Source organism: Pongo pygmaeus, chromosome 15 (assembly GCF_028885625.2).
Source record: "Pongo pygmaeus isolate AG05252 chromosome 15, NHGRI_mPonPyg2-v2.0_pri, whole genome shotgun sequence".
Taxonomy (NCBI): domain Eukaryota; kingdom Metazoa; phylum Chordata; class Mammalia; order Primates; family Hominidae; genus Pongo; species Pongo pygmaeus.
In genome coordinates, this window is record NC_072388.2 from 76,113,801 (window position 1) to 76,138,394 (window position 24,594).

The window sequence follows — 24,594 nt, forward strand, 5'->3', positions numbered from 1 at the left end:
CCATTAGCTATTGTACTGCAAGTGCCAGATAATGTCGATGACATAAATGTGCCTAGGCCCCTGCCTGGGAGGGAGAGGCTGTTTACTACTGCCCCTTGTTTTGCACACTGATCTTTGGGGGTTGCAAACACTGGCACCTGTCCTCAGGGTCAAAACCAGTGTCTATAGCAGAGTGGGCAGGACTTTGATGAAACTCTGAGACCTGCAGGAGTGTGGCCCACCGCAACCTGGAAATGACCCAGCCCACTCCCTTGGGCCTCTCTGGTGGGGCTGTGGCCAATTGTAGATAACTCCTTTGCTGAGGAAGAAGGAGTCTGGGTAGCAGCTGGGTACCAGCCACTAGGGTGGTGCCAGGACCTGGTCCTTGGGCGGGGCAGAGGGCTACTTTGTGGGACTGGGGTGGCTTTTCTTGCTTCTGGCTGATGGGACTAAGGAGACTGGGAAAGGGGACATGCCTCAGGGAGGGCGAGGGGAGGTGGCAAAGGAGCTGCCGAGGCCCAATGCATCAGGGGAGCTGGAGCAAGCTGGAACCAGGGACCGGCAGCCTTGTGTGTTTGAGATGGTAATTTGCAGATGGTTCCTGGTAGCGACAGGGTCTCTGAGGCGGAGCCTGGGTCTTCGCGTAGGATCTGCCAGCCTGGGTTCTCCGGCAGGTCAGAGCAGCTTTGGGGCGGGGCCAAGGTTGGCCCCTGCTTGGGAGGAGCCGGGATGCCTCTCTCACAGTGATGCAGAGGGGAATTTGCTGACGGTCCCTTGCCAGGTGGGGCTGGCTTCGCCCAGCCGGCGAGGAGGAGGACCCGCTGGCAGTCTCCTCCCAGGTGGGGAGCGTGGAGCCTGTCACTGCAGCCTGGCGGCCTGAGCACCGAGCCTGGGGCTGGGGCCGCGGTGCTGAGGACGCAGATGTGGTGAGCACGCGACGCGGTTGAGGTGACCGGGATTGGTCGGGCCGGGAAGAAGGGGCGCCGGATCCAGGTCCCGCGCGGGGAGGGGGCGGGGAAGGATTGCTTGTTTCTGTGCTTTCTGAGACCTTGTATTGGGAGGGATGGGGGTAGAGGAGACTGCGCCACAGTCCCTTGCCACGCTGGCTGTCTCTAGCTTGTACCCAGGAAAGGGTGGCCTGAGCCGCCCACCCAGGAGGGCGTGGCTTTAGTAGACCGGTCTTCACTGGGTGGGGGGAACGGAGGTGGGTAGGAGGTTTGCTTGGGGGGTCCCCGGCCTCCTGCCTGACAGCCAGGTGGGAGTTACCGCTCGGGGCTACCCTCTCCCCCACCCAGGGATTCCCCGGGGCTCTGCCGCCCACTCTCTGGGCTGGGACGGGAGGGGGCAGTCTGCTCCGCCGTTATGGGTTATGACAACGTCACTGCTGCGCTGCTGCCTGGCGGGCTGGGCTCCTGGGCCCCCAGGGGAACAATGCCACCCTTTCCCCATATGCTTGGTTCCAAAGAAAGGCTCTTGCCTCCCTACTCGCCCTGGCCTTGAGAGAGAAACGTTGTGTTTGGATGAAGGCCCTGGGGAAACTGAGGCCCAGGGGGTGCTGTGGCTTGACCAAGGTCACTGAGCAGGCCCTACAGAGCTGGCCTCCCAGGCCATGCCTTCACCGAATGCTCTCTGGAGGGGCAGGGGCCCTTCTTCCTCTCTAGACCCGGGGACCTCCCCCTACCCCAGCACCCCATTTCCTCATCCCTGAGAATTCAGGGAGTTGCAACTTCTGCATGGGGCTCCAGGGTATCATGGGTGTAAGCAGCAATTAGATTGTCTGGGGACAGGAGAAAATTGCTCATGAAAAACACTCAACTGAGCAGAGGGGGTGTGAGCCTTTGCTGTTCTTGTGGGTTCAAGGAAAGAATGAGAGTTGGCTTTGAGGAGAGGAAGGCCCGTGCTGATGGGGATGAGGAGATGAACTTTCTCCTTCAACAGCCTGCAACGCTCCAGGAAGACGTGGTTTCCCTCAAGAAGGGGTCCATCTCTTAGCACCACCCTCTGTTATCACCTCATCCTTGTTCTCTCTCCAGCCCCTGTCCCTGGGAGAAATGGGCTACATTCCATCTATTGCCCTTAGAAATGAACTTTCCCCTTAGAAGTGAATTCACCTTGTTCTTCTCCCTGGGACAGATGACCTTCCCTGGAGGGAAACTGAGGCAAGGAGAGAGCGACATTTTAGACCCGGAGCCAGATGAGGAAACTGAGGCACAGAGGGTGGAGTGAGTTCTCCAGGTCTCTTACCTACGTGCACGTCTCCTGACTCCCCAACCACCAAAGGGCAGACTGGAGGGGCCTCTTCCTGTCTTCTCTTTGCACCCCACAGTCCCAGCGCTGAGAAGCTGAGGCTGCGAGGGCCTCCTAATAGGTGTGGAGGAGGTCGGTGACAGGGGACAGCACCAGCATTTTCTCCTCCTTTAAGATATGTTTTCTAGTTTCTTGGGAAGGAAGCAGCTTGAAGAGGGGAAGTGAAGTCTCTTGGTTACCTTCCCATTATGCCCTCACAGGGATACACAATTTCTGTGGGCCTATCGGAGCCAAAAACAGGCATCCCTCCTGCCCGAGTGCCAGCAGCTGTGAGCATAGCCAGGGAGTGGGGATCCACAGGTAGAGGGACTTCAGTTATCTCCCTGACAGCATCTCCGGATGGGGGGTTTGGGCCAGCACCGGTTTACTCCAAGTGAAAGGAGTTGCCATGTGCCTGGCTCATGAATTGCTCCTTTTCAGACACCCTCTGAGCACAGCGCCCCTGAAGCTGGCCCCTGCTGGCTTCACAGGAGCCTTGGGTTGCATGATAACCACCAGGAGCTGCTGAGGTAACCTGTGGGAAGGGATGGGGTTCCCAGTAAACCAGATGGGAACCAGTTGCTTGTGGGGTGACAATATAGCGCCAGAGAGGAGAGGGCCCACCATACTGGAGGGAAACCACATGGTATGTATCCCTCCCAGCTAGCAGAGAAAGGGTCAGGCCTCAGAGAGGCCCCCGGTGAGAACCAGACTTAAAGAGCAGAGAGCCTGGACCGAGTGCCTCTATTGGCGGGCACTCTGCCCTCAGCTTCTCTACCTGATAGCTAGGCATGAAAACACCTTCTCCAGATGGGTGGGAGGGCTTTGGAAACTTGTCAAGTGTTTATTACAAATGGGAAGTATTATTCCTGGAGTCTCTGGTCTAGGTGGAAGCCATCTGTTTCCTGCCTCGATGGGGCAAACATGGTCATTTCTTCTTCAGAGGATGCTCTCTCTCTCTGTGGCCAGCCTAGGGCATCCTTCTAGGCTGGGAAGGCAGACCAGCCCTCCCCAGCCCACTTCAAGTTGTGCTTGGGGCCTTGAGAAGTTTCCTCCCCCCATCCCCAGCTATCCATTATATTTAACATATTTACAGGATGTTCATCCCCGAAAATGCGGGTGTCTAGTGGCACCGTGGAGCTTCCTACAGGCCTGTACCCTCCCCACAGCCTCAACTCTCGAATCCCACAACCTCTGATTCTTCCTGGGAAGCGGCGGGTGGAAGAACCATAAAGATAATGGGCATAAAGTGCTGGGAGCTGTTTGCACAGAGCGTCCAGTTTGCAGGATCCCACGTGGTGCTCAGGCCATGGGCAGGCTCACACTGGGAAAGGCTGTAATGAAAGTGCTCAGAGGAAGTGCTCAGCTTCCAGTGAGATCAGCAGCTTTTAGTGCCCTGTTTTGCCTGAGGTGGGGCCCCAATGCTCACTCTTCTTTGCTCTCGTGGGAGAGCAGTGGTTTTCACAGCTTACACATCAGCATGGGTGGTGTAAATGGAACTCCACATTCTTGCCCATGAGTTGGCTGGTGCAACTCCTGCAAGGTAGGGTTACAGGAGGAGCTGAGATGAGAACGTGGGCAGCTCATGAAGTATGGTGTGTCCTTGCTGTAGATCTGTCTGCATTGCTTAGGCCCAACTGAGGGTGGCTCTTAAGAACAACACGTGGCCAGGACTCCATGTTCTGTGTTTCTAGGGCAGGATATGTACTCAAGCTACCACATTCCTTGCCAACACCCCTGGGGCTGGTGCTGAGAGATGCAGAGGCAGAGTGGGCGGGGAAGGGGTGCCTCATTGTTACCTCCTGCCTCCTTCTAGTCATTAGTCATGCTCCCCAAAGGGAAACCAAAGCATAGACCTGCTTAGAAAGCTAGGACTAGGACCCAAGTGTTCTGGGCTCCCACCTTCTGCTTTTCCCAGCCTTCCACTCTGCCGTTTGACACAAGCACCCTCAAGATGAGATGGGAAGAGCTGGGCTGGAGGTGAATGAGTCATGCCCAGCCCTGTGCCTGTAGACCTTCATTCCTGCCAAGCCAGGGCCTCTGGTGTCCTTAGAGGATCAGAGGCAGAAAGACCAGCTTCTAACAGGAAACCAAACTGTCCCCTCCCCATTACTGAGTGGCCTGGCCAAGGAAGGTCCTGGAGACAGAAGCCTTCTCCTCACTCTGGCTGAGTCTTCTCAGAGTTGTGCCCAGCAAGGTGCTTGCTGGCCTCAGGCCATGGAGTCCCAGCAGAAGAGCAAGTAACCCTAAGGTCTTTGGAGAGATAGGTGGGCAAGATGGAGCTGTGGCCAGTCCGCTGGGATACAGCTGTCTGTTGCGTTTTGGGTGTTGAGGCCTCATTGCCTTGGGGTGTCTGAGTGGCAGTGATTTGGCCATAGGCTAGAAACACTACAGAGGGCAATGGAACATGCACCCAGGGCCCTGTGGGGAAATCAGTGCTGCTTTGATGGGGGGCAAGCACAGAGGACCTGTCACACATGGACACGCTGCCTGGGGGAGCACTTGGGAGCTGCGTTCCCCCCTGTTTCATTACCTGCTCACTTCACTTCCGTGAGCCTTGCATTTGCAACATGGTGAAGCAATCCCCTCCACACAGAGCCATTAGGAGGATGAATGGGAGGAAGCAGAAAGGTGCCCAGCTTGGTGCCTGGTGACCAGGAGTCCCCTTCTTTCCATTTGCTCGTCCCTCTGCCTGCTGAGTGGCCAGCTGTCCAGGGACTCTTGGGATGGCGACCATGTTTTTTTTGTTGTCTTTTTTTTTGGAAACAGAGTCTCGTTCTGTTGCCCACTCTGGAGTGCAGTGGCACTACCTCGGCTCACTGCAACCTCTGCCTCCCAGGTTCAAGCGATTCTCCTGCCACAGCCTCCCGAGTAGCTGGGATTACAGGCGTGCGCCAACATGTCGGCTAATTTCTTTGTGTTTTTGGTAGAGACAGGGTTTCGCCCTTTTGGCCAGGCTGGTCTCAAACTCCTGACCTCAGGTGATGCACTCATCTCAGCCTCCCAAAGTGCTGGGATTACAGGAGTGAGCCAACGTGCCCAGCCAGACCATGCTTTTTTGATGACACCAAACAATATCCAACAATGGCTGACCAACAATGTCGACTGCTCCAGGCACTGTTGGAACCGAACTGTCACCTTCAAAAATGCTTCAGGCCATGCATGGTGGCTCATGCCTATAATCCCAGCACTTTGGGGGGCCTAGGAGGGAGGATTGCTTGAGCCCAGGAGTTCAAGACCAGCCTGGGCAACATAGAAAGACCCTGTCTCTACAAAAGAGTGAAAAAATTAGCCAGGCCTGTAGTCCCAGCTACTCAGGAGGCTGAGGTGGGAGGATCACTTGAGGCCAGGAGGTTGAGGCTGCAGTGAGCTGTGATTGCACCACTGCACTCCAGCCCAGATGACAGAGCGAGACCTTGTCTCAAAAAACAAAACAAAACAAAAAAACAAAAAGGCTTCTCACATCCCTGAGGACCTGGCAGAGGGAGAATCTTCTCAGAACCAACGGTGTGTGTGTGTGTGTGTGTGTGTGTGTGTGTGTGTCTCTGTGGTGTGGGCAGGGAGAGTCCTTCCATACAATGAACAAGCTGTTGCTGGACCAGGGATCCTTCCTTGGCTGGCGCCTCATGTGCCCAGGCATGTCAACTAGGCCTGGCTTGAGGAGACCTTCTCAGGCAGCAGAAGAACAACAGCCTGAATGATGAGCCTGGCTTGAGGCCCTGGAGCCACTCAGCAGCCTCACATTCTCTGTCATTACTATTTAATCCTCTCCACGCCTTGGGAGAGAAAGCAGGTCTGAGTCACCCGCTCAATAGATAAGAAAGCTGTGGCTTGAGAGGTTGTGACAGCTGCAACCACACTCACACACCAAAGCAGCAGAACCCAAACTGGGGCCGTGGCCAGTCTGTGTCCAGGGGAGCCATCTGTGCGCCGTCCTCCCAAGCACAGCTGACACATCCTGAGCTCACCTCTTACTGCTGGGGCTGGTGGTTTTGCTGAAGTTGCTTGAGACAAAAGGACTTGGAAGAGAAGGTCATGCGTTTCTCCCCTTCCCCTCCACTCTGGGCAGGGCGCCCAGAACCGGGTTCTGCTGAAGGACATCTCGAGTCACGGGATCAGGGAAGATGGAAGGCTAGGATTCCCACCCCGCCCCCACCCAGGTTCTGAGGGGCTGAGCCGAGGCAAAGGAAGGGGACTCAGCACGGCCAGGCCCAGGCTCTACACTCCATGGAGGGGCTTCTTGGGGCCCTGGCCCAGGCACATACATGCAGTTTGTGCTGCGTGGAGCAGCCAGGGAGGAAGGGACAGGAAGCCCTTGGCCTGGGTCACAGAGCTGCCAAGTGGAGGAGCAGAAGGAGCCCCAGTCCCAGCACCCTCCTGTGTGGCTGGGGAGGGAACCCAGACCATCGCAGCCCTGATCTGTTCCCAGAGACAGACGAAGGGAAGTGAGTGGGAAGAGCAGGCTTTCCGACCCATCCCTATCCCAGTGCCTGGTGTCCCCGTGACTCTGCCTACTTCCCCTGGGAGTTACCTTTGAACCCAGCTCTGACCCAGAGCCTGCCATTGAAGGCTCATCTTGGAGTAAGCCCAACCCATCTTCTCCAGTGAGGCTCCCTTCCCACATGCTCTGCAACCACTCAGGGGTTATTTGTGTGTAGGGCCGGGGGATGTGTCAGATGCCCTTGAAGTTTTTACAAAATACACACACCTGGCTTTTCTGCCCCATCTCACCCCAGCTCGGCTAAGAACCATTGCTCTGGCAAATCAAACGTGCCCTGGACTGTCTGAGCCACCGCCTCTCCCCATCCCAGTCCTGGTCCTTATCCCTATCCTCATCTGTTCATCTTCCTGCCCTTCAAAGCCCAATTCAAATGCTACCTCCTTGATGAGGCCCTCCCTGGATCTCAGCCAGATGAGATCTTAACAGCCTTGAATGCCCTTAACACTTTGAGTCTATCTCTTCTGCTAGAAAGGACTTCATCCTTTCACTTTTCAAGTGTTCATTGGGTGCCAGTCACACACAGGTCCTCCAGTAATTCATGGGGAAGGGGGTGGGTAAACAAGGAAATGGTTTAATGACAATAGCTTGAGAAAAATAATAACATTCTGTGAAAATAGCAATACAAAGCTCCATGAGACATTCTGGCAAGAATGCTAGTAAAGCCGAATGTGTATATGCTTTATGACGAACGATTTCACATCTAGGTATACATTACCTAGAGAAACTCACACACGTGCATAAGGAAACAGCTCTAAGGGTATCTAGGGCAGCAATGCTTGAAATGCAAAAAAGAGGTCTTGGCTGGACTCTGTGGCTCATGCCTGTAATCCCAGCACTTTGGAGGCCCAGGTGGGAGGATTGCTTGAGCCCAGGAGTTTAAGACCAGCCTGGGCAACATAGCAAGACCCTGTATCTACTAAGAAAAAAAAATAGCCAAGTGGGGTGGTGTGTACCTGTAGACCCAGCTACTTGGGAGGCTGAGGTGGGAGAATTGCTTGAGCCCAGGAGTTTGAGGTTTCAGTGAGCTATGATTGTGCCACTGCACTATAGCCTGGGCAACCAAACAGAAAAAAAAAAAAGAGAGACCTCAACCTCAATATCTGCAACAATAGAATAATGAATAAAACTGTGATACTGTGCAGCAGTTAAACTATGTGTAACTGGGGAGTTTTATTTTTTATAAATTATACCTTAGCAAAGCTGATATATATGTACATACACATATGGATACATTCTGTATTAACATGAATAAATTTCAGAAACAATGTTGCAAAAAAAGGAAATTGCAAAATAATACCATTAGTGAAACTTTGATTTTCTTTTTCTTTTTCTTTTTTTTTTTGAGACGGTCTTGCTCTGTTGCCCAGGCTAGAGTGGAGTGGTGCGATCTTGACTTATTGCTGCCTCCACTTTTCAGGCTCAAGTGATCCTTCCACCTCAGCCTCCTGAGTAGCTGGGACTATAGGTGCACACCACCACACCCAGCTATTTTTTTTTTTTTTGTATTTTTTGTAGAGATGGGGTTTTGCTATGTTTCCCAGCCTGGTCACAAATTCCTGGGCTCAAGTGATCCACCCACGTGGGCCTCCAAATGTGCTGGGATTACAGGTGTGAGCCACTGTGCCTGGCTGAAAATTTAGTTTTCGTAAAAATCACAAAACAGTACTAGCTATGATTTATGGATTTACTAATTTCTGTTGCAATGCCTACCAAGCTCATGCTTGTAGTGCCTTGGAGAGAGTAGGAGCTGAGACTGAAAGGGGAAAAGAAAGGACTTCTAACTTGTCAGTAACACTTCATTTAACAAAGAACGGCTGAAGCAAAAATGACAGAATGTTTACATTTGTTAATTCAGTTGGTTTAAGTGAATTTTTCAAAGTTAAAGAAAAGTAATCTGAGATGTCTATGGAAAAGTGCCGATATCTCCCTGGGGAGTCAGGAAAGGGTCCAAGAGGAGGTGACAGCTGGGTGTGAAGGGCTCAGGGAACTGGCAGGTTTCACTGGGGTGGGGGAGTTGGGAAAAGCAGCCGTGGGTGCTTAAAGCCAGGGAATATCTGTGCCGGCTCTTTGCACGTCTGAAATGTTTGTTGATTGACTTTGTATCAAGCTGTCCCTCTGCTGCCCTCTCATCCCCTTCTCTGATTATAGCACTTCTATTTCTGAGTTGTGTACATAGTAAATAGGATCCTGGGGGGAAAATCATGTGTCATTTTATGATTTTTTAGAGATGAGATAATCTAATAGGGGTTAGGAGAGGATTGAGGCAAATATACAAAATTGAACATTAAAATGGGGAAATAGCCACTGATGCAGAGAAAATAGAAAGAATTATTATTATTATTATTATTATTATTATTGGTACTGTGTTTGGCCATATGTAAATCCAGTTGAAAACCAGCTGAAACTGATGATTTTTTGGGAAAATGTAAATCATCAGTTTGACATCAGGAGAGGTAGAAAATCCCAACAGACCAATAATCACTGAAGAAACTGAGTTTTCATAAAATTCTCCTCCAAAAAAATTAAGGTTCAGATCGCTTCTAGTTTCTATCAAACCTCCAAGGCACAGATAATGCCAATGTTATTTAAATTGCACCAGCTACACCAAATCACAGAGAAGGAGAGATTCTAAATTATTCTATGAAGTACGAACAACATGGATACCAAACCTTGACAAAGATAGCACAAAAAGAGAAAAATGACTAAAAAATCTTATAAATAGTGGTGCAAAATTCATAAATAGCAATAAATGGACTCATAGCATTATGTTACAAAAATGAACATACCACAAGCAAGTGGGGCTGTATTCCAGAAATATAAATTCCATAGTAGAAAAACTGTTAATGTAATTGAACAAACTAATAGCTCAAAAGAAATAAAAAATCATACAAGCAACTTCATAAGTGCTAAAAATGTCTAAAATGCACTTGATAAAATTCAACATGTCTCTAATTTTAACTCTTACTTCATAGGAATAGATGGATGTTGCTTAACATGATTTTGTGTATGCCTGTGTGTGCTTGTATGTGTATTCAGACATAAACACACACAAGGAAAGAATGATCACCACGACTGTAATTCTTTAATACTACTCTAGAAGTACAAGCCAACACAAATATTGAAAATGTAAGTTATAAAAGTGCTAAATTTATCAAAATTGTAGACGGTAAGATTGACAGCCTGGAGAAAAAAGAACAAGATTGTCAACTGAAAAAAAATTAGAAATAATAAAACAATATACCAACATGATCGGTAATAACTATTAGAAGCAAAAATATATAGCTTGTTTGTATATAAACAGACTTTAACTTTTTAAATATAATGGAAGAAATTTAAAATATTAGTAAGTGCTAAAAAACCAGTACTAAGTCTAACTGGAGGTGGCAGGAGCAGCTCTTAAGACTACTTCATTTTTGATTCCCTGGCACTTGGAATAGGGCCTGACACATAGTAGTAGATATTTGTCAAATGATGGAACGGCTTCACAGATTGATAAACAAAGCACACTTAATATGCAATAATAATAATAGTAAAAACCACCATATAGTAGTTCCCCTGTGTGGCCACTGTCTTATTCTTTACCTGTAGCCTAAGGTGTGATCTATCCTGGAGAATGTTCCGTATGTGCTTGAGATAATGTATATTCTGCTGCTGTTGGGAGGAGTTTTTGCATATGTCTATTAGGTCCAATTGGTCTATAGTGTTGTTCAAGTTCTCCATTTTATTTTATTTTCTTTCTTTCTTTTCTTTTTCTTTTTCTTTTTTCTTTTCTTTTTTTTTTTTGAGACAGAGTTTCGCTCTTATTGCCCAGGCTGGAGTGTGATGGCACAATCTCGGCTCACCGCAACCTCCGCCTCCTGGGTTCAAGTGTTTCTCCTGCCTCAGCCTCCCGAGTAGCTGGGATTACAGGCATGCGCCACTAAGCCTGGCTAATTTTGTATTTTTAGTAGAGATGGCATTTCTCCATGTTGGTCAGGCTGGTCTCGAACTCCCGACCTCAGGTGATCCACCTGCCTCAGCCTCCCAAAGTGCCGGGATTACAGGCATGAGCCACCGCGCCTGGCCTAGTTCTCCATTTTCTTATTGATCTTCTGTCTGGTTGTTCTATCCATTATTGAAAGGAGTACTGAAATCTCCAATTATTATTGCGGTGTTGTCTATTTCTCCCTTCAGTTTCGTCAATATTTCTTCATATATTTGGGTGCTCTGCTGTTAGGTGCATATGTATTTATAATTGTTATATCTTCCTGGTGAATTGAGTCTTTATCATTATGTAATAGCCTCCTTTGTCTTTTGTGGCAGCTTTTGACTGATATAAATATGGCCATCCTTGCTCTCTGTTGGTTACCATTTGCATGGAATGACTTTTTCCATCCTTTCACTTTCCACCTATGTGACCCTTTACATCTAAGGTTGAGCCTCTTGTGGGCAACATAGATTAGTTGCATCTTTCTACACCCTTTACTTGTAATAACTCATTTAATCCTCACAATAACTCCATGCAGATGGCGTTATTGTTACCTCCATCTTTAGATGAGGAGAGGCACAGAAGGGGCAGGCAACTTATCCTAGGTCCAGTAGAGTGGAAATTTGAACCAAGCACTTGACTCTGAGTATATGCTCTTTGTATCCATCCTCTTACATAGTCAAATTGGTATTTTGAATTTAGAGGAAGGATTGTTGGGTAGGGGAGCAGGAAATGGATTATTCAAACATGACTTTAGGACAACTGTGTAGCCCTTTGAAAAAAATAATAAAGTTGGGCCCTACCACAATCCCTACATCAAAATAAATTCTAGAGGGGGCAAAGATATTTTAAAAAGAAAGAAGAAAGCCAGGTGTGGTGGTGCGTGCCTGTAGTTGCAGCTACTCGGGAGGCTGAGGCAGGAGAGTCACTTGAGCCCCGGAGTTCAAGGCTGCAGTGAGCTATGATTGTGTCACATAAGTACTCCAGCCTGGGCAACAGAGTGAGACCCTGCCTCAAGAAAGAATAAGACAAAGACGAAGGAGGAGGAGGAGGAGGAGGAAGGGGAAGAGGAAGAAGAAGAGGAGGAGGAGGAGGAGGAAGGGGAAGAGGAAGAAGAAGAGGAGGAGGAGGAGGAGGAAGGGGAAGAGGAAGAAGAAGAGGAGGAAGAGGAGGAAGAGGAAGAAGGAGAAGGAGAAGAAGAAGAGGAGGAAGAGGAAGAAGAAGAACAACAACAGGAGGAAGGAGAAGAAGAAAAGGAGGAAGAAACCTTCAAGAATACAAGTTGAAAATATGGGCAAATACTTTCATGATTCTCAAATGGGAAAGGCTTTTTAAGCAAGTCCAAAGGATGACATAAATAAACTCAAAAAGAAATGAATGACAATTTGCAATACACATGACAAGAAGTAAGTTGCCTTAATTTAGAAAAACTTATTTAAAAATCAGTAAGAAATTAGGATGGACACAGACAAGTCACAGAAAAATAAGTGCAAAGGCCATTCAGTCAATAAACATGAAAATATGTCTGTCTTTTTTGACAACTGAATTACAAATTGAAACAAGATACCATTTTTAAACTCACTGTAAAAATCCAACAATCTGATAATGCACACTTGAGGGTATGAGTTGCTGGGGCAGAGCAAACTGGTTCACCCTCATTGGAGGGCAATTTGGCAATATCTATCAGAATGTTAGGTTCACATAAGTTTTGACCCAGGGATATCCTCTAGCTGGCCTCATATATGTGCACAAAGATATAAAGTCAAAGATGTAGGCTGGGCGCGGTGGCTCACGGCTGTAATCCCAGCACTTTGGGAGGCTGAGGCAGGCGGATCACCTGAGCCCGGGAGTTTGAGACCAGCCTAGGCAACAAAGTGAGACCTCATCTCTACAAAAATTAAAAAAAAAATTTAGGCCTCGTGAGGTGGCTCACGCCTGTAATCCCAGCACTTCGGGAGGTCGAGGCGGGCGGATCACCTGAGGTTGGGAGTTTGAGAGCAGCCTGACCAACATGGAGAAACCCCATCTCTGTTAAAAATACAAAATTAGCCAGGTGTGGTGACGCATGCCTGTAATCCCATCTACTCGGGAGGCTGAGGCAAGAGAATCGCTTGAACCCGGGAGGCAGAAGTTGCAGTAAGCCAAGACCGTGCCACTGCACTCCAGCCTGAGCAACAAGAGTGAAACTCCGTCTCAAAAAAAAAAAAAAAAAAAAAAAAAAAAAATTAGCCGGGCATGGTAGTGGGTGCCCGTGTTTCCAGCTACTTGAGAGATGGAGGTGGATAGATCGCTTGAGCCCAGGAAGTTGAGGCTAATGTAAGCTGGGATCATACCACTGCACTCCAGCCTGGGCAACAGAGTATGACACTGTCTCAAAACAAACAAATAAACAAGAAAAAACAAAGATATTCATTACAGAGTATGATGCTGTCTCAAAACAAACAAGAAAAAACAAAGATGTTCATTACAGCTTTGCTTGTGCAGCAAAAAATGTAGAAATAACCTAAATATCAATCAACAAGGACAGATTCACAGAAATTGTAGTGCATCAGTTCAGTGGAACACTATGAGCTATGAAAAGAATGGAGGGATCTGTCTGTGCTGGTATGCAGAGATGTGTGATGTATGTTAATTAGCAAAGCAAATATAAGTACTGGGAATATGTTCCTGGTTGGGCTTAAAATAAAGATGCAGGCATAGATAGATATATATGTGTGTGTGTGTGTGTGTGTGTGTGTGTGTGTGCGTGTATGTTCATATTTCTGAAAAAAATTCTCGAGGAAAATTTAGGAAACGATACTTATATTGGAGAATGGGGCATAGGTCTGAGATGGCAGGGACATCCATGCCATATTTCTTTTTTCTTTCTTTCCTTCTTTCTTTCCTTTCTTTCCTTCCTTTCTTTCCTTTCTTTCTTTCTTTCTTTCTTTCTTTCTTTCTTTCTTTCTTTCTTTCTTTCTTTCTTTCCTTCTTTCTTTCTTTTTCTTTCTTCCTTCCTTCCTTCCTTTCTTCCTTCCTTCCTTTCTTCCTTTCTTCCTTCCTTCCTTTCTTTCTTTCTTTTTTTTGGAGACAGGGTCTTGTTCTGTCACACATGCTGGAGTGCAGTGGCACTATCATGACACACTGAAGCCTCAACCTGCTGGGTTTAAGTAATCCTCCCACCTCAGCTTACCGAGTAGCTGGGACTACAGGCGGACACCACCACACTCAGCTAATTTTTTTTTTTTTTTTTTTTTTGTATTTTTTGTGGAACCAGGTTTTTGCCATGTTGCCGAGGCTGGTCTCTAACTTGTGGGCTCAAGTGAACCTCCCACCTCGGCCTCCCAAAGTGCTAGGATTACAGGTGTGAGCCACCATGCCCAGCCTAGATTTCATTTTCATTGTGTATTATTTTGAATGGTTTGATTTTTTTTCCCCTAAGCATGTTATTTTCAGAATTTAAACAGCATATTTAAAGCCGGTCATGGTGGCATGTGCCTGTAATCCTAACTACCTAGGAGGCGGAGGCGGGAGGATCAATTGAGCGCAGGCATTGGAGACCAGCCTTGGCAACATAGTGAGACCCCATCTCAAACAAAACAAAACAAAACAAGAATATTTAAGAAGATACAAATTATAAGGGGGAGAATACCAGTTAAAATGCCTCACCCTGAACTTTGTTTTTAAATTCGTTTCTCAGTGGGTTCACCTCTTCTTGCATTCACAATTTTAGATGTGGGCGGGCCCAAGATTTCACCTCCAATCTTTATTTTGTCCATGAGGAAAATGAGAGCTAGAGAGGATTTAGCAAGCTGCCGGGGCTCCCTGGCTAGCTGGCTGCAGAGACTGGGCTCTTGTGATGCTGCTTTCAGGAAAGGGACCGATGATCCCTTTATGTGGATTATAAAATCATCCTTGGACTTGTCTGCCCTTTCCCAGTGTGTTATCTACTGAGTCTTACTTCATGGGCACCCATGTGGGGAACTTGTTAAAATGCAGGTTCCCAAACACCCTCCTGGAGATTCAAGTTCAGTGGGTCAAGGTAGCGCCCTTCCACCTGCATTTTAGCAAGCCCTCCCCCTCCTCCTGCAGATGATTCTGAAGTGGGTGATGTGTATGACCCCTTTGACCTCCCCCAGCTCAACCCTGCTGGCATTGTCTGTGCATCTAGGCTGAACACCCCCACACCAGCAAGGGAAGGTGGGGTGCTCCAGCTCAGCAGGGGAAGTGACAGAGCTGGTGCCTGGACTCCCAGTGCCGTGCTCTCTCCATGGCCCCCTCCCCACAGCTGCTGCTCAGCTGGGTTGAATGGTAGCTCCCAGCTCACCCACCCCAGGGGTGGGCACTGGCTGGCCTGGATTTGGAGCTGGGGCAGGCTGGGGGTCATGGATGCTTCTGGAGTACCCCTCACCCCATCAGAGCTCCCCAAGGCAGGCCTTGTGGGAGATACTGACAAGCATGTTGGAGTTGGGAGGGGCTTGGCCAGCCTGGGCTTGGAAAGGAGCTGCAAGGAGGCCAGGGAGGAGTGGGATGCACGCCCACACGCACTGAGAGGGTTCTGTTGTCCCTGTGCCATAGAGCCTTGGAGGAGCCTCCCTCGGAGTCAGGAATCGAGCGAGGACACCGCTGGGCCACTCAGAAGCACCGTTTCCTGGGGACTGATCAAGAGGAGGGAAGGTCCTATTACAGCCCAGAGGCCACGTGGGGCCTGAGCCCCAAACCTCAGCTGCTGTTCCAGGTAGGTGCCCCTGGCATCATCCCATCACCCATCAGGGCTAAGCCCTAGCGCCAGCTCCCCGCCTTGAGCCTGGGAAATGTGGCCATCCTGGATGCCCATGGCCTGCAGCTCTCTAGCCAGCACTTGGGCAAAGACCCTCCCTAAGCCTTCCTAAACCCACAACCTGCCAGGAAAGGGGCAGGAACGGCCTAACCCCATTCCGAAGGGCGCTGTCCCAGGTGACCCTGCCCATGAGGCCTGGGAAGGGGCAGAAGATGCTCTGGTTTTGGTCAGGATGTCCTCTGTCCCCTGGAAATTCCCCCGGGGCTGAGCTGCTAGCTGGGCCCCCTGGTGGTTCTTACCCAGCTGACTCTGGTTTGGGGCAAGCCTAGAATCCGGCCAGACGCGGCTCTTCCAAGAGTTCCCTAACTCTTGACACTTTATCCTCAAGGAAAGGATTAAGACAGATGGTATCTTCATAGACTGCTAGAGCTAGGGATCTTAGAGGCGGAATTCAACCGCAATCTCTTTTTACTTCTCAAGTATTACTTATATCAATAGTGTAGTTTCCAATGTTGTGGTTGAACATCTCAGAGGAATCAGGTGTAATCTTGTCAAAACAGCGCGGGAAGCCCTTTGGCTTTAGACAGCCCTTCCTGGGCTTAGTGGCCTCCCCTTGCCCCTCAGCCCAGCCTGTGCCCCACACTCCTCTTCCTCTCCTTCCACCTTCCCAGTTACCTCCAGCAACTCCTCCCTACTTTGCAAAAGGAACATTGACAGTGGCTGGACATCCCAAGCTAGAAGGTATTGAAGCTAGGTTAGCATCTAAGTGAGGCTTTCTTCCCTATTTAAGTAAGTAAATACATTAATAAATAAATCTTTGAGGAAGGATTAGAGAGTCCAGGAAGCTTTCCAGAGGAAGCTCTAACTGTGATAAGATTTCTCTATTTGAGAGTGTCTCAAATCTCTCTTACATGAAAGAAGATACTATCCTGCGTGGGGTGTTGGCCAAGATCATCGTGATTGTTGCCGTTACTGATAGAAATAATCTTAGATATGGTTCTTTATGTCCCCTTTGTAATTTCCTGGTCCTTTCTCGGGAGAGCCCTCCAGGGAAGGGAGCCTTAGCCACAGGCAGTGTTTCACTTCTGTTCCTCTGGCCATTCCCAGGGCCCCAGCCCTATGCCAGACTCTTGTTCAAGATTACTAGAAAAGGCAGCAGTGGAGCCAGATGGGTTCACATCCCAGCTCAACCACCTACTGGCCTTGTCATCTCTATGTACTTCTGTCTCTTCATCTGTAAAATGGGGTTAACAATAGTACCCTAGGGTGAAGATTAACTATGGTAATATCTGTAAAGTACCTGAAACAACATCTAGCACCCAGTAAGTGCTTAACACATTAGATCTGATCAATGCAAAAGTCTGTTCTCTCCCAGCCATAGTCTGCTGCCTGATCAACCTCCCTAAGACACAGTGCAGTCATCCAATTCCCCTGGCTCTACCACCATTCGTGACTCCCCATTGTCTAGTTAATGACTGTGCTCTAACTTCACTTTAAGGGCTTGAAGGCAGAGAAAAATATTGTTTGCCTTGCATGTAATAAGGAATCAGTAATGTTTGTTGGGAGAGGGTTTCCACTCTCAGAGTGGGTGAACTGAGTCCCTAAGGAATGGAAGTGCAGTCACCTACAGCCCACATCTGGGGGTTTGATCCAAGCTCTTCTGCCTCCCCAACCATAGCCTGGCCAGGAGCAGACCTGGATCTGGGGCCCTGGATCCGCACACAGGGCTAGGGTTGGTTTCCCTTGGATCCACTGGGCCTGCAAATGCAGTGAGCCCTATTTTGGGCTCCAGCCTTGGTCCACATCAGAGTGAAGAGAGGACACTTGGCCATTGCCCAGACAGGCAGTGACCGCAGTTATAATGTGTACTCTGAAGAGTTCAGGCCAGGCAGCAGACGTGACGTCATGGTCCTCATTCATCATGGGGCTGTGGCCAAAACCTTGGCTCCCATGGCTCAGGTGGAAAGCCTGAGGCCAGCAGAGACTACCCATAATTTGGCATCTTGGGACCGAGAACTCAGCTAGCTCCATCCTGCATCTCAGCCCCTCTGGTGGAAGGCAGGCCACACACTGTGGAGGAACAAGCCCTGGGCTGGGACAGGACAGAACAGCATTTGAGACCAGCCTCCTTATCTGGTGGAGAGACCTTGGTCATGTCAATGAACTTCTGTATTTTCCCATCTGTGAAACGCGGAGGATAACACCTGCTTCGTGGAGTCAGGATGAGGGCAAAATGGAGCAAAATGCCCAGAGCCACTGCACGCATGGAGTGGGCACTTGGGAATTTGCCGCGATTCTGATCAGACCATCAGAGTTGTTCTCCAGGCTGCCGAGTGGAGCTGTTTCAGTCCTGCAAACTTCTAGCTTTCCTTAGGTGGGGAAATTGTCCTTGCCTGGCCTCCGCTCTGAGATACAGGAAAATAGTGGTGGTTTTTGGCAGGAGCAGGGAACAGTTCAAATGTTTCCAGACTCCTGGCAAGGATGGGAAGTGCAGGAGGGAAGCTGCGCAGCTCTGCCTAGTTTTCTCAGAGATTTTTCCACTTGGAGGCTCGGTGCTGCCAAGCCTAGGAAGCCAGCAGTGAAGGGACAGGGAGGAGGCAAACCAGAGCGTGGTGGTTCCTGCAAGGTGGTATTTTTCTCTTTATGCACTTGAAGAATGAATGAATCTGTTGAGATTCCAGGCACTGGACTAGGCAACAGCAAGTAAAACAAACATGACCCTGCTCTCAGGGGGCTTTCATTCAAATGGGGCAGATAATAAACAGCGTATTATGGATGATGTATGTTAGAAGGAGATAAATACAATGGGGGAAATAAAAAACACAGAGAAAGAAAGGGAGGGCAATCAGGGGTGCCAGAGGAGCTGCGTTATTAAGTAGGATGGTCAGGACAGACGTCACCAGAAAGGCAACATTTGAGACACACAGATGGTTTGCTCCCCTTGGGGATTCCTGAGAGGCCCGGGGGCTCGGAATCAAGGCCAAGTGCCTTTCATGAGATCCTAGGATAGGAGCAAAATCTAGAAGCTCTTCCAGTCCCAGCCCAGATAATGTCATGCCCTTCCTCCAAGACTTTCGATAGCTCCGCACTGCCTACACAATCAAGTGCAAATCATTCAACCGAGATTCAGGGCCTCATGATCTCGTCCCAACTTGCCTGTTATCTCACCAGACCCTTCTCATCCCACCTCTTCAGCCAAGCTAGTCTGCCTGCCATTTCCGGAACAGTCCACTCTCTGTTTCCCTCTTCTTCTCATTTGTCCCTCTGCCTGGACTCTCCTTGTTCCCACTGGTTTCTGTCAGTATAGAAATCTCACCCACTCTCCAAATGCCACCTCTCCGAAGCCTTCCCTGACCCCCCGGGCTGTGATCTCTGAGCCCCACAGCTTGGCTTGTTCCTTTCTCAGTGTGTGGCTCTTACTCTGCCTTGGGTGTAGGCACTGGTTTTCCTGTCTTGTGTCTCCACCTGGCTGGAAGTGCTCTGGGCAGGGCCTGGACTCCTTCACCTCCAGCAGGTGTGGGACTCAGCGAACACTGGCTGAATTGTGTCCCTGCTCAAAGGCTTCCAGCAACACTGTGATGAGCCAGGCCCACTCAGACAACGAAGGCAGAAGTGGAGGCAGGCAAGAAAGGAGGGGAAACTAAAATGTAGGTGAGAGAGGAGAGAGGAGCTGGTGAAGGACGAGGAGAGAGAAATCCCCACCAACCTTTTTCCAGAGAGGCAGATTGTCGCAGACGGAAGGAGGGATCCCTCTCTTCTCCCAGAAATAGCTGGTACTCCCTTCAGTCTCCCAGGCCAGTGCTTCCTTGTGTCTAACTGAAATACCTCTTGCTGCAGCTGCAGCTCACTTTCTCTTTTTCCATCATCTGGCTTCAGGTCGCCATTCAAGTCCTCATTCAGCCTGGATCAGTGTGGCTTTCCTGATCCCCTACCCAAGGGGCAGGGGCAAGGTCAGAGGAGGCTGGCTCCTGCCCTGGAGCTTGTGCTGTAGTTGAGGAGGCTCTGATGATCCCCAGAGCCACATGGAGACTGCCAGGGAGCTAAGATGTGGATCCACCATGAGTCATGGAGGTTGTGCCAGCCACCACCCCTCAGCCCCTCGGCACAGCCTCCCTGCAGGGCTAACCTTCATCACAAGCAAACCTGTGAATAGAGAGCTCCCACTATGGTAGCAGGGATTCTCAGGCCCCTCATGCCCCCCAGGCCCTGTGAGGCCCTGTGAGCCAGACCCTCAGCCTCTGCCATCTGCCTTCCACCCATCACTGGACCAGCTGTGCTCAGAGAGCACACGAGGCAGCCAATGTGGCTCTGGCCCTATTTAGACAGATGGCGCCAGAGCCCAGAAATAGGCTTTAACCTGGCCCCCCATCCTGGCTCTGCTGCCCCGAGGGGTGGTGCATTTCCATCCAGGGGACCTGAACTAGGCTCACATCTTGTCCTGCCCCCGCTCCCCATCTGCCTCTCGGCTTTTATACATGCCCAGGTCTCCTCCTGGAATGTTCTGCCCTGTCCTCCACATGGTAGGAGGCCCATGTGTCCTCAGGCTAGGAATGTGATGCCTTGAGGCCAACTGGCTAGGCTCAAATCTCACTCAAGGACAATAGTTCCCCTCTTGGTGGTGATGTGAGGACACAGGTGCTCTCGTGCTTCCAGAGTCTTAGCACAGCACCTGGCAGGTTATAAGTGCTCAGTTAAAGTGATCTAGTGCTGTTTGTCTTTTTTTTTTTTTTTTTTTTTTTTTTTTGGTAACAGTTTAATAAAGTGTTCATAAAATGTTCCCAATAGGCTGGCTAAGAGCAAGGTAGCAGATAGAAAACCAAGTGGGAAATGTTTTGTGGTCACATCCACAGCAAAAGAGAAGCTATCCGTCTTTTAAGAGTTGCCTTGGCTGGCACCTCCTCCAGGCAGTCTTTGTGGATTCTCCAGGACTGAGGCAGGAGCTCCTCCTCTGTGCCCCCAGTACTCCTTGAACAGAGCTCCAGAGTGCAGCTATGCGGTCTTGTTAGGGTCTTCTTAGGGGTCTGTGTACACACTAGAGCCTTGTGTCTTGCCTGTAGGCACTTTGAGTTCAGGGAACAGAGTCTGGACTGTAATTTGCTGAATAAATTATTTTGTGAATGACGGGTGGGAGAGACAGTGAGACTGAAAGAATCAGCTTGAGCCTGCCTTTTCCAGGGCCTATCCTAAGAACACGAGGCTGCCCACACCAAAGTCTGGGGGTCAGATGAGGGAGCTGAAGAGGAGCCTCCCTCTCCTGTTCTGTGGTCTAGGATAGTGATTCTCAATGTGAGATCCCTGGCCCAGCGGTATCAGCATCCTTTGGGGACTTGTTGGAGATAGAGATTCTCAGGCGCTAACCAAGACCTGCTGTGGCAGAAACCCTGGGGCGGGACCCAGCGATCTGTGATGTAATAAGCCCTGCTGCTGATTGTGACCCATCAAAATGTGAGACCCATTGCTGTAATGTTTCAAGGGTGTGCGTTCACTTTCCCATAAACTAACACCAAAGAGGAGAGGAAGTAGAGTGTCTCTGGGAGTAGGGGGGATGGTTTCTTCTCTGCTGAAGGCTTCCAAGAAGGCCCTGGGGCTGGGCCCCCAGGACATGGCTCCTACTGGACCCCCACTCCCGAGGCTGAGATCATTGCACTGACAGGGCAGGTGTGATGGGGACACTTGAGATGCCCCTGCCCTCTCCCAGGTGGCCCTAGACCAGACAGGACGCTGCTCCCACCTGCTCTCGAGTCCATTCCCCACTGCCATTGCCCAGCATCCCTTCTAGGTGCTCCCTGCAGCAGGGGCCCCAGGGCAGACTTCTGGAATGACACAGCTAAGGGAGGCCCTAGAGATCATTGGCTAAAAACACATAAATTCACACAAGCCCCAAAACACACAAGTGTATACAACTCAACATGCACACATGTGAACACCTAAATATGCATGCAACCCAAAACACAAGCATCTAAAACCCAAAATATAATCCCAAACACATTCCCAAGCACAACCAAATACCCCTCAAAACATACTCAGATACACACACACACACACAAACACACTGACACACAGACCTCAAAACACGCAAGCACCAATGCATAGACCCACTGTATTGGCTTCCTAGGGCTCTGCAACAAATTACCACAAACTATATGGTTCTGAACAACAGAAAGTTATTCTCTTCCAGTTCTGGAGGCCAGAAGTCTGAAATCAAGGTGTTGGCAGGGCCGTGCTCCCTCTGCAGGACCTAAGGGAGGATCCTTACTTGCCTCTTCCTAGCTCCTGGGGGTTGTCAGCAGCTCTTGGCATTCCTTGGCTTGCAGCTGTCTCACTCCAGTCTCTTCCTTTGTCTTCTCATGGCCTTCGTCTAAGGACACCAGTCGTTGGATTCAGGGGCCACCCTCATCACGTATGCCCTCATTTTAACTAATTACATCTGCGAAGACCCTATTTCCAAACAAGGTCACATTCTGTGGTTCCACGTGGACATGCATTTTGGGAGGATACTGTTCAACCCAGTAGCTCTGCACATCCCAAACACATAGCTACAGAGGCAGACAGGCAGGCACACACACACACACACACACACGCACGCACACACACCCCTCTACCTGGCACATGGAACTGAGCTCCTGAGAGGAGACAGAGTCCCTAAGTGTCAGAGCTATCCACTCCTCCTCTCTGGGTGTCCAGCAACTGAGAAGCCCACATCCTTATTACAACACTTACCCAGTGATGCTGCTTTTCAGTTTGGTTTTGTTGTTTTGTTTTGTTCAAAACGGTTAGGTATGCGTATAGTACAAAATTCAAAAAGCAATAAAGACTCTGGGCATGGTGGCTCATGCCTGTAACCCCAGCACTTTGGCAGGCCAAGGTGGGTGGATCACCTGAGGTCAGGAGGTAGAGACCAGCCCAGCCAACATAGTGAAACCCTGTCTCTACTAACAGTACAAAAATTAGCCAGGCATGGTGGCGCATGCCTGTAGTCCCAGCTACTCAGGAGGCTGAGGCAGGAGAATCACTTGAACCTAGGGGGCAGAAGTTGCAGTGAGCCGAGGTCCTGCCACTTCACTCCAGCCTGGGCAAAAGAGCGAAACTCCATCTCGAAAAAAAAAAAAAAAAAGCAATAAAGAGAACAGAGTGAAAGGTAAGTCTTCCTCGCCATCTAGTTCCCTGCCCAGAAAACAAGCACTGGCAACAGTTTCTTGTGCATCCTTCTAGAGGAAATGGAGACACACAGGAGGCAGCATTCTCCATGTGCCATCTACATCTTGCTTTTCCTGCCTGGCCATGCACCCGTTGTTCTTTATTCTGGCTACTTTCACACCACTTGGGTCTCCACCTGACTGTGTGCTTGCTGAGGACGGGCCATATGTAATGGATCCCTGCCTCTTCAGCGCCTAGCTCGGGGCTGGCCCAGAGCAGGTGTTCAGTGCAGGGTGGCTCTATCTAGACAGTAATAAATTGTCAACAGCTGGTTGGATCTGAGTGTGACTGGCTGCAGAGCTTTGGTTGATCAGAGCCCACCCTGGCAGCAGCAGGAGGTGGGGTGGGATGGCCCCAGTAGGCTGCTCCTGCTGGTAGGCACCTCCCCACCGGCAGCCTCCAACCCGGCTCTAGCTGGAGCTGACTCTGGGGTCAGGGCCTCTGCTGCTATATCCCTATGGCTGCTTCACCTCCCTCTCCTCCTTCTGCCCCCTCCAGACTCCTGTGGAGGAAGCAGTCAGGGGAGAGGCTGGAGGGAGAACCATGCTGCCTGCCTGCTGGCATCTTAGCCCAGCAGACGAGGAGCTGAGCTGAGCCATTGCCCAGCCTTGCTGGCTGAAGACTTAGTGGGGACTTGTTACCACGGAGACGAGAATTGCAGCAATAACTCAGGGTCAAACTGGATCCTGCAGCTTCACCCAGTTGTGGTGAATGTATTTGCTTCACAACACTCACATATGAGATGCGCCACATTTTTTTTTTAAATCAAAACAGAAACAGATGCCTCAGTCTGAGATTTTGCCATGATAGGCTTTGAGCAAAGCCCTAGAGGGAGACAGAGGTGGGCAAAGGCTGCTCAGCCCCCTGAGACTGGAAGCCCAGAGAAATGCTCACCAGCAGCTCCCTTTGTCCCTCTGTGGAAGGAGGGCTTAAGTTAGATGATTTGTAAGATCTCCTCCAGCCAAAACACTCTCATCATGGGGGCCAAATGAGTCCTACCCCAACCCACTGCCAATCTTTCCCTTCTTCTGCAAATATTTGTAAAGCACTCAACCCCATCCAGCACAGCAGAGGAAATAATCAGCAAACACAGCCAAGGGCTCTGTTGTCAAGGAGCTTCCCTTTGCGGGGAGGTGTGGGGAGTCAGCCATCTGCTACGTCATCCCGTAAACAATATCGAATGTACTAGTTACAACAAGGAAAATTACACTTAACTTTATTGAGCCATTGCAATGTGCTAGGCACTGCTCTAATGTTTCATGTGAGTTGGCTCTATTAAACCTCACATCCACCCAATAAGGGAGGTGCTATTAACATCTCCATTTTACAGATAAGGAAACTGAGGCACAGGGAGGTTAAGAAGCTTGCCCAAAGACATGGGGCTAGTAAGTAGCAGAGGTGGAACTTGGGCCCAGAGAGTCTAGTACTAGAAATCCACATTTACTGCATACATGATGCCTGCCTCCCAAGATGCTCAGAGGCATAGGACTTGGGGAGCTGGGCCTTGCCTGAGCTTTTCCCTAAGGAAGCAAAAATGGAGCTGAGATTAACCAGGGGGAGAATGAATCAAGTAATGGGAGAGAGAACCTTCCAGGTGGTGGGACTGGCATATGCAAAGGCCTTGTGGCAGGAGGGAAGGTGGCATGCTCCAGGAACTGAGGGAACAACCTAGGAGGCTGGAGATGGAAGTGAGGGGGAAGTTTGACACGATGAAGCCAGAACACTAGGTAGGGCTGCACACCCAGGCCTTGCTGGCCAAGTTAAGGAGAGCGAAGAAAGCCCTTCTAGCTGATTCCATCACAGCTTGGTCCAGGAGGCCTCCCCGGGCACTGCAGATTGGGTTCGGTGCATCTGCAAGCCCTTCTCATACTGCGTTATCACTGCCTTTCAGCCAAGGCCTTTCTC

At 49.8% G+C, this 24,594-nt stretch overlaps 1 protein-coding gene and 1 non-coding gene across 4 annotated transcripts in view; one reads left to right on the plus strand and one right to left on the minus strand.

The window, feature by feature from the left end:
• The first annotated feature begins 760 nt into the window (after positions 1 to 760).
• Positions 761 to 24,594, plus strand: part of TMEM63C (transmembrane protein 63C) — a 79,445-nt gene continuing 55,611 nt past the window's right edge. For all 3 annotated transcript variants that reach the window (XM_054449088.2, XM_054449090.2, XM_054449089.2), the window contains exons 1-2: positions 761 to 905; positions 15,291 to 15,450. The gene's annotated coding sequence lies outside the window, so the exon portion shown is untranslated. The remainder of the gene's footprint in view (positions 906 to 15,290; positions 15,451 to 24,594) is intronic.
• Positions 20,263 to 20,389, minus strand: LOC129013440 (small nucleolar RNA SNORA32). Its single transcript, XR_008493916.1, has one exon. It is a non-coding gene; the product is annotated as a small nucleolar RNA SNORA32 (small nucleolar RNA).